Source organism: Tupaia chinensis, unplaced genomic scaffold, assembly GCF_000334495.1.
Source record: "Tupaia chinensis unplaced genomic scaffold, TupChi_1.0 Scaffold000097_1, whole genome shotgun sequence".
NCBI lineage: Eukaryota > Metazoa > Chordata > Mammalia > Scandentia > Tupaiidae > Tupaia > Tupaia belangeri.
This window is the reverse complement of record NW_006159559.1, coordinates 8,721,069-8,735,735: the sequence shown is the minus strand read 5'-3', so window position 1 is coordinate 8,735,735 and position 14,667 is coordinate 8,721,069. Positions and strand designations below refer to the sequence as shown.

General features: G+C 38.8%; 1 long non-coding RNA gene across 2 annotated transcripts in view; it reads left to right on the top strand.

Annotated features, from left to right (window-relative positions):
• LOC102499962 (uncharacterized) overlaps positions 1-6,490 on the top strand; it is a 12,602-nt gene extending 6,112 nt beyond the window's left edge. For both annotated transcript variants that reach the window (XR_001370005.2, XR_333817.3), the window contains one exon: positions 5,738-6,490. This is a non-coding gene — a long non-coding RNA (uncharacterized LOC102499962). The remainder of the gene's footprint in view (positions 1-5,737) is intronic.
• Positions 6,491-14,667: the final 8,177 nt, after the last annotated feature.

Here is a 14,667-nt window from a genome sequence, read left to right as displayed (position 1 = left end):
ATTCTTCCCCAGCTGCCTTAGTCCAGGCTTCCAGGTAATCTTAAAATATAGTAGCCTCAAACCTACCATTTGGTGCTTTCTAAAATTAGTTTTATTGCCAGAAATTTAATATCCACTGTGCTTAGCCTGCAAACCACTGTTCTCTAAAGTGATTAATGTACACTTGTAATCCTTGGCTGTTTACTCAGCATATGTGAAATCTTCTAGCTGTCTTTCATAGCTTTGACACCATTTCCTCATTTAAGATTAAAGCCTTTGTTTGAATCAGCCTATTAAAAATAGCTTGTTACCTTTTCCAGTCCCTCCCCAAAAAAAGAGGCCATCCTTCCAATCTCCTAAAATTGGTTGTCTGTACAAATAGTACTTAGAGCACAGTACTTAGAACTGTATGGCAGTATTTGCTGCCACTGTCTCTGGGCTTGCTTTCCTACCCTGGTCCCAATTTTTTCTTGGGACAGGAGAAAGAGGACATGTTTTTAACATAAGAACTAAGTTCCTTGGTCTCATTACTTAAAATTACAGTCTCTCAACATTAGTCCACTGCTGAGATCCCCATCATGCTGTGTAGCTGAATTATTACAGAAAATTAGCATAATCTCAAGGAATCCCAAATCAATTATAGAACAATTTGCCTTATTTGGGAAATTCACAAATAGAGTATATCACTTCACTAATATCAAGAAAATTAGCTGGTCTAGTATTGAGGTAGCAGGAAGCTACATGGCCAACCACAGTATGAATCTCAATCCCAGTGACTTGAAAAACATTGCCAGCCCAAATCCTGAGAGGATGGAGAAATAGATATTGTGGCATGGAATTAATTACCCTATTATAAAGTGCTGCCTACCTCTGCCCTCCAACAAAGGTTAGCTGGCCAGGAGAAAGCAATGAGTCAAGATGCAGGTAAAAGTGTTAACCTTACAATTCTGACTGATGAGGGGAAAAGAGCTGGGAAATTCCCAGGAAATGACAAAGATGAGATGTGCTGTCCCTTGGAGCAGTCAGTAGGTGAAACATGACCTGTGTGCTGGAAACCACAGGGTCAGATTTTCACCTAGTTGAGACAATGAGCATATGCTTGGGTCCAAGATTTTTTTTTTTAGAATTATTTTACTTAACCTTATTTTTCAGTTTGACCAGAGAGGGAGGGAAAGTGACAAAGCAAGCCACCAGGTCCAGAATCCAAACCGCAATCAACCATGGAGTCCAGCACCTTTAACTACCACCCCATCTGTCAGCCCCTGTGTCTAACATCTTGGCAAGCTGTAGAACTGAGGTCACCCTGTTATGAGACCTTATTGAGAGTGCTTTTGCCCTGTCCCAATCTTGTGTGTATTTCCTGTATTATGAATAAAATAGCCACAAAAAAGATCAGGTGTGCCATAGAAAGGTGCTGGTGAAACAGTAAAATAAGGCTCCCTCTGATTATTGGCTTCTCTGGGCCCGGAGCACAAGTTCTTTGAAAGCAAAGGCTGTCCTGTAAACGCAGTGCCCAGGACAGTGTAATGGCATGCATAGAATATTTGTCTTAATTCAGTGCTAAAGGTGAGCACTGGTAGTAGGATTTTAGTTCTCAAGAAGAAATTAGAAGAGTTAGAAGCTGTTATGTCTTGAATGTTTGTGTATCCCCCAGATTTATATTTATATTGAAATACCCATAAAAGAAATTTAATATAAACTGAGTCTCTGTCAGTGATGAGATTCATGTCAGAACTAAGAGGTATACCATCTTGGGACCAGCAGATGGCATAATAGTTACATCACTGGCCTCCCAGGTAGTTGATTGAGGTTTGAATCCTGGACCCAGGAGCATGAAAATTGCTATGAAGTGCATGTGCATGCATACCCAAGAGGAGAATGGAGAAAGATTGCAGTGCGGTCATCCTCCCCTGGGGAGTGATTTTTTTGTCTCTGCAAAGTGCTCACACCCTAGAGCGAAAATATCTCTTAAAAAAAAAATGCACCATCTTTTTAAGATTTGCTATAGGGCATGTGTACTCACCAGAGAAACAGTGAGAGATAAAAGTGAGAAATCACCCTTGGGGAAATGACCACACTGAACTCTTCAATTCTCCTGGGATTTTTGGTACATGTGCACAGTGTGATTTTCAAGTCACCATGTCCAAGACAAACACTGCAGTTGACCATGTGGTCCAGACATTAACCACCACGCCACCTTCTGTTCTCAGTTATACACTAATAGTAAAACTACACCTTTCTATTGCCTCAGAAGTTGTTTGACACCCATGTTTTCATTGATGCTAACAAATTTGTTTGTGGTTAGCAACAATCCCAAAATTACTTTTATAGAAATGTGGTTGAGTAAAGTAATTTTACTTATGTTCTTATTACTGCTGATATCCATACTTTTAGGAACTGAAGGCCATACAATCAATAAAAATTGATGTGTAAGGTCTATTCTTTGGGGTACATTTTAATTTACATGGTTGAATTTTATCACTGACAGATTCTCAGGTTACATTTCTTTAAAATAAGAATTACTTGATTTTATTTTTAATTTGACCAGAAAGAAAACAAGCCAACAAGACTGGGACTCAAACCTCAGTCTGGCCATATGGGACATCCAGTGCCTTAACCACCACACCACCTACCAGCTCCTATATTTCTTTTTAAAAGTGAATGTACAAACACTGCTTAGAGTTTCATCATATACCAGAAATAACAGTAATGTCTTGAAATCCATGGGCTTCTCTGCACCTATCGATAATATTGAGTCATTGGAAAAGTCATGTTGCATTTTTACATAAGTTTTCCAACTACCAAATAGCTATAGTGCACTTTCTTAAAGGAGGTTGGTTACTTTAAATTCAATCTGTTTCTTTGGAGATTGCATTCATTTTCTCATGGAATAAATAGGTACTGGAAATACAGCAGTGAAGCGAGTAGACAACAGTCTCTGTCCTTGGTCCAGTTGTGGTTCAAGTGCTAGGGTGCCACTCTGAAATGCTGGGGACATGTTGGAAGACCAGGGGTTCATATCACAAATTAACAGTCAGCTATGGTCCTGACTGACTGGAAAAGCTGGAAACAGCTATGGTCCTGACTGACTGGAAAAGCTGGATGAGAGGGGTGGATCCCAGCATGAGACCCACAACAAAGGTTCCTGTCTTTCTGTCATGCAGTTGGATGTACACACACATACTTTAAATAGAATTAAAAAAACCTTAAAAAAATTTAATCTTATTGTCATTATTTCTAAAAGTTGCTACAGGGCACACATGTAACAGGGAAAGTGAGAAAGCAAAGCTAGGTCAAGGACTCAAGCCACAGTTCATCATGTGGGAATTCAGTGCCTTAACCACCATGCCACCTGCTGTCCCCAAAGATCCCTGCTTTTTTTTTTGTTTTAGGATGGGTGCATTTTGCTGGAAAGAGACAGGGAAACTAAGAAATCACCTCTCAGGGAGATTGCCACACCACAATCCCTTCTCCATTCTCCTGGCATCTTGGACTCACATGCACACATGCTCAGCATGAGTTTTAAGCCACTGGGTACGGTATTCAAACCGCAGTCAGTCATGTGGGTGTCCAGCAATGTAACCACTATGCCATCTGCTGGCCCCAAGATCCCTACTTTTGTGGAGCTTACCTCTTGTTTTTTAGATGTTTTGTTATAGGGCACATGTGCTCACCAGACAGAAGCAATGTAAGAAATTACCCCACAGTGAAATGAAGCTGCAATTCCTTCTCTATTCTCAAGATTTAGGCATACACACACGGTGTTATTCTCCAGCTGCCAGGTCCAGAACTAGAACCACAAAATTAGCCATATGGGATCTAGCACTTTAACCACCACTGTACCTGCTGGCCCACATTTCAGAGAAAACACAAAAATCAGGGGTTTTTGCCAGAAGGAGTAAGTGCTTGCCAGAGACAGCGATAGAAGGAAAGAGAACACCCCCGAAGGAGGATGATCCTGCCACAATCCCTTTTCCATTTCTCCATCCTGCAGAGATTTGGGGCACTCACATATACAGACATGTGTCCCCAAGGCAGGGACTCAAACCATGGTCAGCCATGTGAGATCTAACTCCTTGAACCACTTGGTCAAAAGGGCTGACTCTGGAGCTTCATTTTAATAAAAGAAGGACACTACATAAAAAATGTTGTATATTACAAAATGAGATCTGGCTAGGGAGAAATGTTCACATGTTGGAATATTCACTTTGTAAGCTGAATAATGTGATTGACTATATAAAAGAAAATTAAATAATAAATAAAATGAGATCTGGGGGTCAGCTGGTGGCGTAGTGGTTAGGGCCCTGAACTTCCACATGGCAAACCGTAGTTCAAATCCCAGACCTGTTGACTTGCTTCCTCGTGTTCTGTCTGTCTCTGGTGGGCACACATGCCCTATAGCAAATATAAGAGTAATAATAAAGAGGACCACAGGTAGTGTAGTGCTCAAGGTGCTGGACTCACATGACTGAATACAGTTTGAATCCTGGACCCTGGAACTTGAAACTCAGGCAAGGCACATGTATGTGCATGCCCAAAATCCCAGGAAGAGAGCGAAGGAGAACGGATTGCAGTGTGGATCTCTAGGGATGATTTCTTGCTGTCTGTCTATCTGTCTCTCTACCTAACACGTGCTCTATAGCAAAAATCTCTCAAGTAAATAATTCTAAAAAGAAAATGAGATGAACTGTGATGTAAAAATGAATAGAATGCAAGACTTTGGGAGTAGTTTGGGAAAGTGATTGATCCTGCAAGATTTTTTTAAGAATTTTTTTTATTTAACTTTATTTATTATTATTATCACTATTATTTTACAGTTTGATCAGAGAGAGACAGAGAAAGAGAGAGGAAGTGAGAAAGCAAGCTACCAGGTCCGAGACTTGAACCGTGGTCAGCCATGTGGGAGTCGAGCGCCTTTAACCACTATGCCACTTGCCATCCTCTGATACTGCAAGATTTAATGGAACTGACGGGATAGCCTTTTAGGAGAAAGTGGGATTAATTTAGCAAAGATTTACTGAAGGAGAGGATTTGAATCATTAACTTACCTGGGAAAAGCGCATTTCCATGGCATTGGCTCAGGAACAGGAGCATGCACAGTAAGGAAGGAGAGGTAAAAGGACATGTAGGTCATATAGGCCTTATGGGTAATTGAAAGGATTTCATTCTGAGTAAAATGGGAACCATTGTAAAAGAAAACACAAGCTCCATCTATGATTGATATATATCAAAATCTGTGAATCCTACCCCTAGGGCTCAGATTGTGACTCTAAATGCCATTAAAAGGAGCCAGGGCTTGTTGGAGAAATGACTTATTACAGAACTGAGGTAAGAAATATAGAAGAGCTCAGTGCATCTTGCTTGCTATCACAGCAAAAAAGCAAAATTGCTGGTGTTGTGTTGAAAGAACTCAGGAGCCAACTAGAGAGTCTACCGTTGTCCAAAGATGGAACATTTGGCTATTACTAAGGACAATAGTTACAATAAATCGAAATGCATGAAATAGGTTTGAATCTGTGAATTCATAATGATACCTTAAAAAAACTGATTTTGGTATTGTTAGAGGATGCTAGTTCACCAACTTACCAATTTTAGAACTACAAATAAAGGGACTTTCCAATACCAGAAACACTAATAGATAACCAAATAGAAAATGAGAAAAAGTTTCTGTTTATTGGTGATTCTCATTAACAACTGAAACAGGTTGACATAATTAGAATATCACTGTTTCATGACATCTAATATATTATGTATCTAGGCAATGATCATCAACATCCTAAGGACAGATGACCAGATAAGTGCCCTTGAAGGAAGAATTCAACATTGCCTGTGAAGCACTCCTGCCTGAAAACATCAAAAATGAGTATGAATTTGATAAAGCCTCTGGATATAACTACCAATTTACAGATGACAGAAAAATATGTTAAACTACATCACAGAAATAAAATTGAAATTTATAGTCTATGGAAAACTCGACAACACAAATGATTTCTTTAATAAATAAATTGTGGGAGAGGTGGTGAGAAAATAAATACATACATAAATAAATTGCAAGAAAAGAAAAAAACGAATTGAATGGAACCTTATAAATCAAGGGGCTAAAAAAATACATCAACATTCTCAATGTTTGTATCTCATCTGGATTCTGATTCACTATCGTGAGAAATTATGACACTTATGGGATATTTGAATACTGGCAGAGCATTTCATGTATTAAGGAATAATTAGGGCTTTTGTTAGATATGATAATAGTATTATGGCTGGTTTTTTTGTTGTTTGAGTGTGTACTTTGTAGACATGTGTACTGAATTATTTATTGATGCGATAATTTGATGTCTAAGATCTGCTTCAAAATAATACAGAAAGTGAAGGAAATGCTTGAAGGGTATAGAAGAAATAAGACTGGTTTTATGTTGATAATTGTTGAGGCTTGATGAATTTGTGGGAGTTTATTATATTCTTTCTCTATATGTTTGAAATTTTTACAATAAAAAGGTTTTTTTATCTATGAGCTCTTTTTAAAGTTGATTTCATATCTAGCAAAAGATGCTGTATTTCTTTACAAATCTTAACAATTTGATTTTACTGCATAGCTATAGGACAGTGGTATAACCCTCTCCATATTGACATTTAGTGTCTTTACAAATCCATAGTGCTCTCATGTGTTCTTTTTGTGATTAAATGTACAAAATACACAGCTAACCTATGGCCTGATGGTTAAAGCAGCTGGATCCGACCTAGTTGCCAGTGTGGTTTGAGTCCTGGACCCAGCAACTTGAAAAATATGGTGCTGGGAGAAGAGAGAAAGGAAGGGATTGCAGTGTGACCAATTTCTATGAGGAGTGCTATCTCTTTCTCTCTTCCTTTCTCTCTCTCTCTGCAGTGAGCACACATGCCTTCCGGACAATTAAAAAAAATTAAGGTATACAGTGCAGAGCATAAACTCTAGAGTCCGTTTACATTCATTAAATTAAAATAATAGGAATTCAGGAGGCACATGGTCAGGAGGCCATGCTGCACACAATCCCTTCTCCTCCGTTCTTTTCTTGGAATTTTGAACATGCACACACTCATGTGCCTGGCATGAGTTTTAAGCCACTGGGTCTGGGACTCTAACAGCAGTTAACTTGTGGGAGTCCAGTAATGTAACCATCTGCTGGTTCCCAGGGTTGTTTTCTTAAGTGTTATGCATTCTGCTTTGTAATCTGGTGGATCCTTGTGTACTGCAAAAAAAAAAGATGTAGGAAAACATAGCTTTGAGTTGGAGAACATAAAGGCACAAAGCAGAATTGATAACAAATAATATAAGGATATTATTTGGTATAATATGCTGGTGTCCCATGTATGAGGGATTCTTCAAAAAGTTCACGGAAATGCATGTTACAAGAAGACTATGCATTCATTTCAAAACGTTTTACACCACAATACATTTGTATTTTAATTCCATTTTCCATTAACTTTCCGAAGTCCTCTCATATAGTTTGTTGGTCAGATTGTCCTATGTGAGCCAAGGAAGGTGAAAGATGTGAAGGTGAAATGACCAAGATACATTTTTCCCCTTATTTTTTCAGCATGCTTCTAATAGTAAGTCCTAATTAACTACCAATGTAAAAGAAAATAATTTTTAAATTTTATATATTATTATTATTTTAAAATTTGCTATAGAGCACATGTGCTCACAAGAAAGAGGAAGAGAGACAGAGAGAGAAAGCATGTCGCCAGGTTCAGGACTCGAAGCATGGTTGTCCATGTGGAAGTCTAGGGTCTCAACCACCACTCCCCTTATCTGCCAATTTGATGGTAGATCTTAACAGGCAGTAGCTGGGTTCACTTCCCATAAATAAAGTATCTATAATAATAAGAAGAAAGAAGATTCAGTAGTGGGACCAGCACTTGGCATAATGGCTATGTTACTGGATCCGATCCCATGTACCATGGTTCAAGTCCTGGACCTGGTGGCTTAAACTCACATCGGGGGTATGTGCATGCGTGCCCAAGATCCCAAGAAGAGAATGGAGGAGAAGGGATTGCAACATGGCCAACCCTCTGGAGGGTAATGTTTCACTTTCTATCTCTTTGTCTCTCTCTCTCTCTCTCTCTGTCCCTCAGGCAAGTGTATGCACCCTATGGCAATAGTCTATCTGGGGCGGGGGGACCACTGCTGTTCTTTTTGCTATAGGGCACATGCACTCACTGGAGATAGAAAGAGAGATAGAAAGAGAAAGTGAGAAAGTACCCCCTGGGGGGATGGCTACTTCATGATCCCCTTTTCTCCATTCTCCACTCAGGATTTTGGGCACACATGCACAAGCACCCAGTGTGTCTCTCAAGTAATTGGGTTCAGAATTCGAATCACACAGTTGGCCATGATTCAGCCACCCCAATTTCCATGCCTCCTGCCAGCCCACCTATCTTTTTACTACAAAAATTTCAAAAAGAATTTAAAAATTGAAAGAACAATATATTAAACACGTGAAGCCATAAACATTTCTATTCTTTTTCAAATCATTCCTGTTTTCTTGACCCAAATGATTAAAATTCTGTATATTCTCTGACAGCCACATATTTTTTAAAATTCATATTAGTTGTATATTCCCATTTTGCATTTTTGCAAAAATTAGGGAGTATAGTAAACTTCTTATTTTTTTATATTATTTTGACCAGAGAGGGACAGTGAGAGAGAGAGAGAGAAAGTGAGAAAGCAAGCCACCCAGTCCAGGACTCAAACCACCTTTGGCCATGTGGGAGTCCAGTGCCCTCAACTACCATGCTACCTGTCGGCCCCACAATTGTAATACACTTCTATAAAAGCTTAAAAGAGTTTTAATATAGGGCCAGCAGGTAGCACGGTGGTTGAGGCACTGGATTCCCACATGACTGACTACAGTTCAAGTCCTGGATCTAGATGGTTATTAAAACATTATCTTTGTAATTATTTAATAAGACAGGTGATTCTATGTAATGAAATTTTCTAAAATAAACTTTTTGTATTTCAACATGTCTTCTGTGTATATCTCTATCACTCTCTCTCTCTCTCTTTTTTTTTTAAGGTTTTTGGCATAGGGCTTGTGTGCAGCTTGTGTGCTTGCCAGAGAGAGACACAGAGAGAGACTCTCAGGACTTAGGCGTGCACACACACTGAGTTTTAAACCACCAGATCTGGAACTCAAACCACCATCAGCCATGTGGGAGTCAGCCATGTGGGAGTCCAGCACCTTAACTACCAGGCTACCTGCTAGCCCCTATATATATTTCTTAATAAAATGCCATATATATCTTGAGATGCTTCTATTTAATATAACATAAGACTCAACTCAAAGTAGCTTAAACTATACACAAATTTCTCAGCTCTTTCAAAAGTAAGCTCAGAGATAATATAAATAGATTGACTTGTTAGCTAAATTATTATATTAAAAACCCAAATTCATTCCATATCGCAACTTTACCACCTCAGTCTATAAGCTTTGCCTACAGGATGGCTTCTTTTGTGGTCACAAAATGGCAAGACTGGGACCAGCAGTTAGCATAATGGCTATGTCACTGGACTTCCATGTAGTCGAAAACGGTTCGAGTCCTGGACCCAGTGGCTTAAACTCACACCATCAACATCCTAAGGACAGATGACCAGATAAGTGCCCTTGAAGGAAGAATTCAACATTGCCTGTGAAGCACTCCTGCCTGAAAACATCAAAAATGAGTATGAATTTGATAAAGCCTCTGGATATAACTACCAATTTACAGATGACAGAAAAATATGTTAAACTACATCACAGAAATAAAATTGAAATTTATAGTCTATGGAAAACTCGACAACACAAATGATTTCTTTAATAAATAAATTGTGGGAGAGGTGGTGAGAAAATAAATACATACATAAATAAATTGCAAGAAAAGAAAAAAACGAATTGAATGGAACCTTATAAATCAAGGGGCTAAAAAAATACATCAACATTCTCAATGTTTGTATCTCATCTGGATTCTGATTCACTATCGTGAGAAATTATGACACTTATGGGATATTTGAATACTGGCAGAGCATTTCATGTATTAAGGAATAATTAGGGCTTTTGTTAGATATGATAATAGTATTATGGCTGGTTTTTTTGTTGTTAGAGTGTGTACTTTGTAGACATGTGTACTGAATTATTTATTGATGCGATAATTTGATGTCTAAGATCTGCTTCAAAATAATACAGAAAGTGAAGGAAATGCTTGAAGGGTATAGAAGAAATAAGACTGGTTTTATGTTGATAATTGTTGAGGCTTGATGAATTTGTGGGAGTTTATTATATTCTTTCTCTATATGTTTGAAATTTTTACAATAAAAAGGTTTTTTTATCTATGAGCTCTTTTTAAAGTTGATTTCATATCTAGCAAAAGATGCTGTATTTCTTTACAAATCTTAACAATTTGATTTTACTGCATAGCTATAGGACAGTGGTATAACCCTCTCCATATTGACATTTAGTGTCTTTACAAATCCATAGTGCTCTCATGTGTTCTTTTTGTGATTAAATGTACAAAATACACAGCTAACCTATGGCCTGATGGTTAAAGCAGCTGGATCCGACCTAGTTGCCAGTGTGGTTTGAGTCCTGGACCCAGCAACTTGAAAAATATGGTGCTGGGAGAAGAGAGAAAGGAAGGGATTGCAGTGTGACCAATTTCTATGAGGAGTGCTATCTCTTTCTCTCTTCCTTTCTCTCTCTCTCTGCAGTGAGCACACATGCCTTCCGGACAATTAAAAAAAATTAAGGTATACAGTGCAGAGCATAAACTCTAGAGTCCGTTTACATTCATTAAATTAAAATAATAGGAATTCAGGAGGCACATGGTCAGGAGGCCATGCTGCACACAATCCCTTCTCCTCCGTTCTTTTCTTGGAATTTTGAACATGCACACACTCATGTGCCTGGCATGAGTTTTAAGCCACTGGGTCTGGGACTCTAACAGCAGTTAACTTGTGGGAGTCCAGTAATGTAACCATCTGCTGGTTCCCAGGGTTGTTTTCTTAAGTGTTATGCATTCTGCTTTGTAATCTGGTGGATCCTTGTGTACTGCAAAAAAAAAAGATGTAGGAAAACATAGCTTTGAGTTGGAGAACATAAAGGCACAAAGCAGAATTGATAACAAATAATATAAGGATATTATTTGGTATAATATGCTGGTGTCCCATGTATGAGGGATTCTTCAAAAAGTTCACGGAAATGCATGTTACAAGAAGACTATGCATTCATTTCAAAACGTTTTACACCACAATACATTTGTATTTTAATTCCATTTTCCATTAACTTTCCGAAGTCCTCTCATATAGTTTGTTGGTCAGATTGTCCTATGTGAGCCAAGGAAGGTGAAAGATGTGAAGGTGAAATGACCAAGATACATTTTTCCCCTTATTTTTTCAGCATGCTTCTAATAGTAAGTCCTAATTAACTACCAATGTAAAAGAAAATAATTTTTAAATTTTATTTATTATTATTATTTTAAAATTTGCTATAGAGCACATGTGCTCACAAGAAAGAGGAAGAGAGACAGAGAGAGAAAGCATGTCGCCAGGTTCAGGACTCGAAGCATGGTTGTCCATGTGGAAGTCTAGGGTCTCAACCACCACTCCCCTTATCTGCCAATTTGATGGTAGATCTTAACAGGCAGTAGCTGGGTTCACTTCCCATAAATAAAGTATCTATAATAATAAGAAGAAAGAAGATTCAGTAGTGGGACCAGCACTTGGCATAATGGCTATGTTACTGGATCCCATGTAGTCAACCATGGTTCAAGTCCTGGACCTGGTGGCTTAAACTCACATCGGGGGGATGTGCATGCGTGCCCAAGATCCCAAGAAGAGAATGGAGGAGAAGGGATTGCAACATGGCCAACCCTCTGGAGGGTAATGTTTCACTTTCTATCTCTTTGTCTCTCTCTCTCTCTCTCTCTGTCCCTCAGGCAAGTGTATGCACCCTATGGCAATAGTCTATCTGGGGCGGGGGGACCACTGCTGTTCTTTTTGCTATAGGGCACATGCACTCACTGGAGATAGAAAGAGAGATAGAAAGAGAAAGTGAGAAAGTACCCCCTGGGGGGATGGCTACTTCATGATCCCCTTTTCTCCATTCTCCACTCAGGATTTTGGGCACACATGCACAAGCACCCAGTGTGTCTCTCAAGTAATTGGGTTCAGAATTCGAATCACACAGTTGGCCATGATTCAGCCACCCCAATTTCCATGCCTCCTGCCAGCCCACCTATCTTTTTACTACAAAAATTTCAAAAAGAATTTAAAAATTGAAAGAACAATATATTAAACACGTGAAGCCATAAACATTTCTATTCTTTTTCAAATCATTCCTGTTTTCTTGACCCAAATGATTAAAATTCTGTATATTCTCTGACAGCCACATATTTTTTAAAATTCATATTAGTTGTATATTCCCATTTTGCATTTTTGCAAAAATTAGGGAGTATAGTAAACTTCTTATTTTTTTATATTATTTTGACCAGAGAGGGACAGTGAGAGAGAGAGAGAGAAAGTGAGAAAGCAAGCCACCCAGTCCAGGACTCAAACCACCTTTGGCCATGTGGGAGTCCAGTGCCCTCAACTACCATGCTACCTGTCGGCCCCACAATTGTAATACACTTCTATAAAAGCTTAAAAGAGTTTTAATATAGGGCCAGCAGGTAGCACGGTGGTTGAGGCACTGGATTCCCACATGACTGACTACAGTTCAAGTCCTGGATCTAGATGGTTATTAAAACATTATCTTTGTAATTATTTAATAAGACAGGTGATTCTATGTAATGAAATTTTCTAAAATAAACTTTTTGTATTTCAACATGTCTTCTGTGTATATCTCTATCACTCTCTCTCTCTCTCTTTTTTTTTTAAGGTTTTTGGCATAGGGCTTGTGTGCAGCTTGTGTGCTTGCCAGAGAGAGACACAGAGAGAGACTCTCAGGACTTAGGCGTGCACACACACTGAGTTTTAAACCACCAGATCTGGAACTCAAACCACCATCAGCCATGTGGGAGTCAGCCATGTGGGAGTCCAGCACCTTAACTACCAGGCTACCTGCTAGCCCCTATATATATTTCTTAATAAAATGCCATATATATCTTGAGATGCTTCTATTTAATATAACATAAGACTCAACTCAAAGTAGCTTAAACTATACACAAATTTCTCAGCTCTTTCAAAAGTAAGCTCAGAGATAATATAAATAGATTGACTTGTTAGCTAAATTATTATATTAAAAACCCAAATTCATTCCATATCGCAACTTTACCACCTCAGTCTATAAGCTTTGCCTACAGGATGGCTTCTTTTGTGGTCACAAAATGGCAAGACTGGGACCAGCAGTTAGCATAATGGCTATGTCACTGGACTTCCATGTAGTCGAAAACGGTTCGAGTCCTGGACCCAGTGGCTTAAACTCACACCGGGCACGTGTGCATGCGTGCCCAAGATCCCAAGAGGAGAATGGAGGAGAAGGGATTGTGGCGTGGCCATCCCCCAGGGGGTGATATCTCACTTTCTATCTCTCTGTCTCTGTCTCTGTCTTTCTGGCTAGCGCATGCACCCTATAACAAAAACCTCTAAAAACAAACAAAAAAAAAAAGCAAGAGTGATTTCAGACATCATATCCAGATACTATATTATCTAGAAGAAAGAAAGACTTTCTTTCCTTCCTTCCTTCCTTCCTTCCTTCCTTCCTTTCTTCCTTCCTTCCTTCCTTCCTTTCCTTCTTTCTTTTTTTTTTTTTTTTTTTTTTTCGAGAGTTGTTTTTTTTTTTTTTTTTTTGCTTTAGGGCATGTACACTCTCTAGAAAGACAGAGAGCAAAAGAGAGGCAGAAAGAGAAACTTTTCCTCCATTCTCCTCCAGACATTTTGGGCACACACGTGCACGTGCACGTGCCCAGCATGATTTTCAAGCTGCTGTGTCCAGGACTTAAACCACGGTCAGCTATGTGGAAGTCAAGCATCTTAACCACCACTCCACTTGCTGGACCCAAGTTAATTTTTCGTTATTTTTTTTAATGAGTTATTTATTTAATTTGATTTATCATTAATATTGTTTTTAATTTGCCACCGGGTACGTGTGTTCACCAGAGAGAGACAGAGAGAGAAAGAGAGGGAAAGCCTCCAGGTCCAGGACTCAAACTTTGATCAACCACATGGGAGTCCAGCACCTTAACCATCATGCCAGTGCTGGTCCCCTCAAGTCTTTATTTTTTTAATCTATATTTTTTTAAAAAAATTTTTATTTTATTTGTTATTATAATTTCTTTAATTGGACCACAGAGAGAGAAAATGAGAAGCTACTAGGTCTAGGACTTGAACCATGGTTGACCATGTGGTGGGTAGTCCAGCACCTTAACCACTGTACCACCTGCCAAACCCATCAAATATTTATTTATTTATTTTTAAAGAATTCTTTTATTTAACTTTATTAATCTATCTTATTTATTTATTTATGTATTTATTTATTTTTAGAGAGGTTTTTGTTATATAGCATGTGCACTCGCCAGAAAGACAGAGACAGACAGACAGAGAGAAAGCGAGAAATCACCTCCCAGGGTGGATGGCCATGCTCCACTCCTTTCTCCTCCATTCTTCTCTCGGGATCTTGGGCACGCATGTGCATGCACCCAGCATGAGTTTAAGCCATCAGGTCCAGGACTCAGACTGCAAGT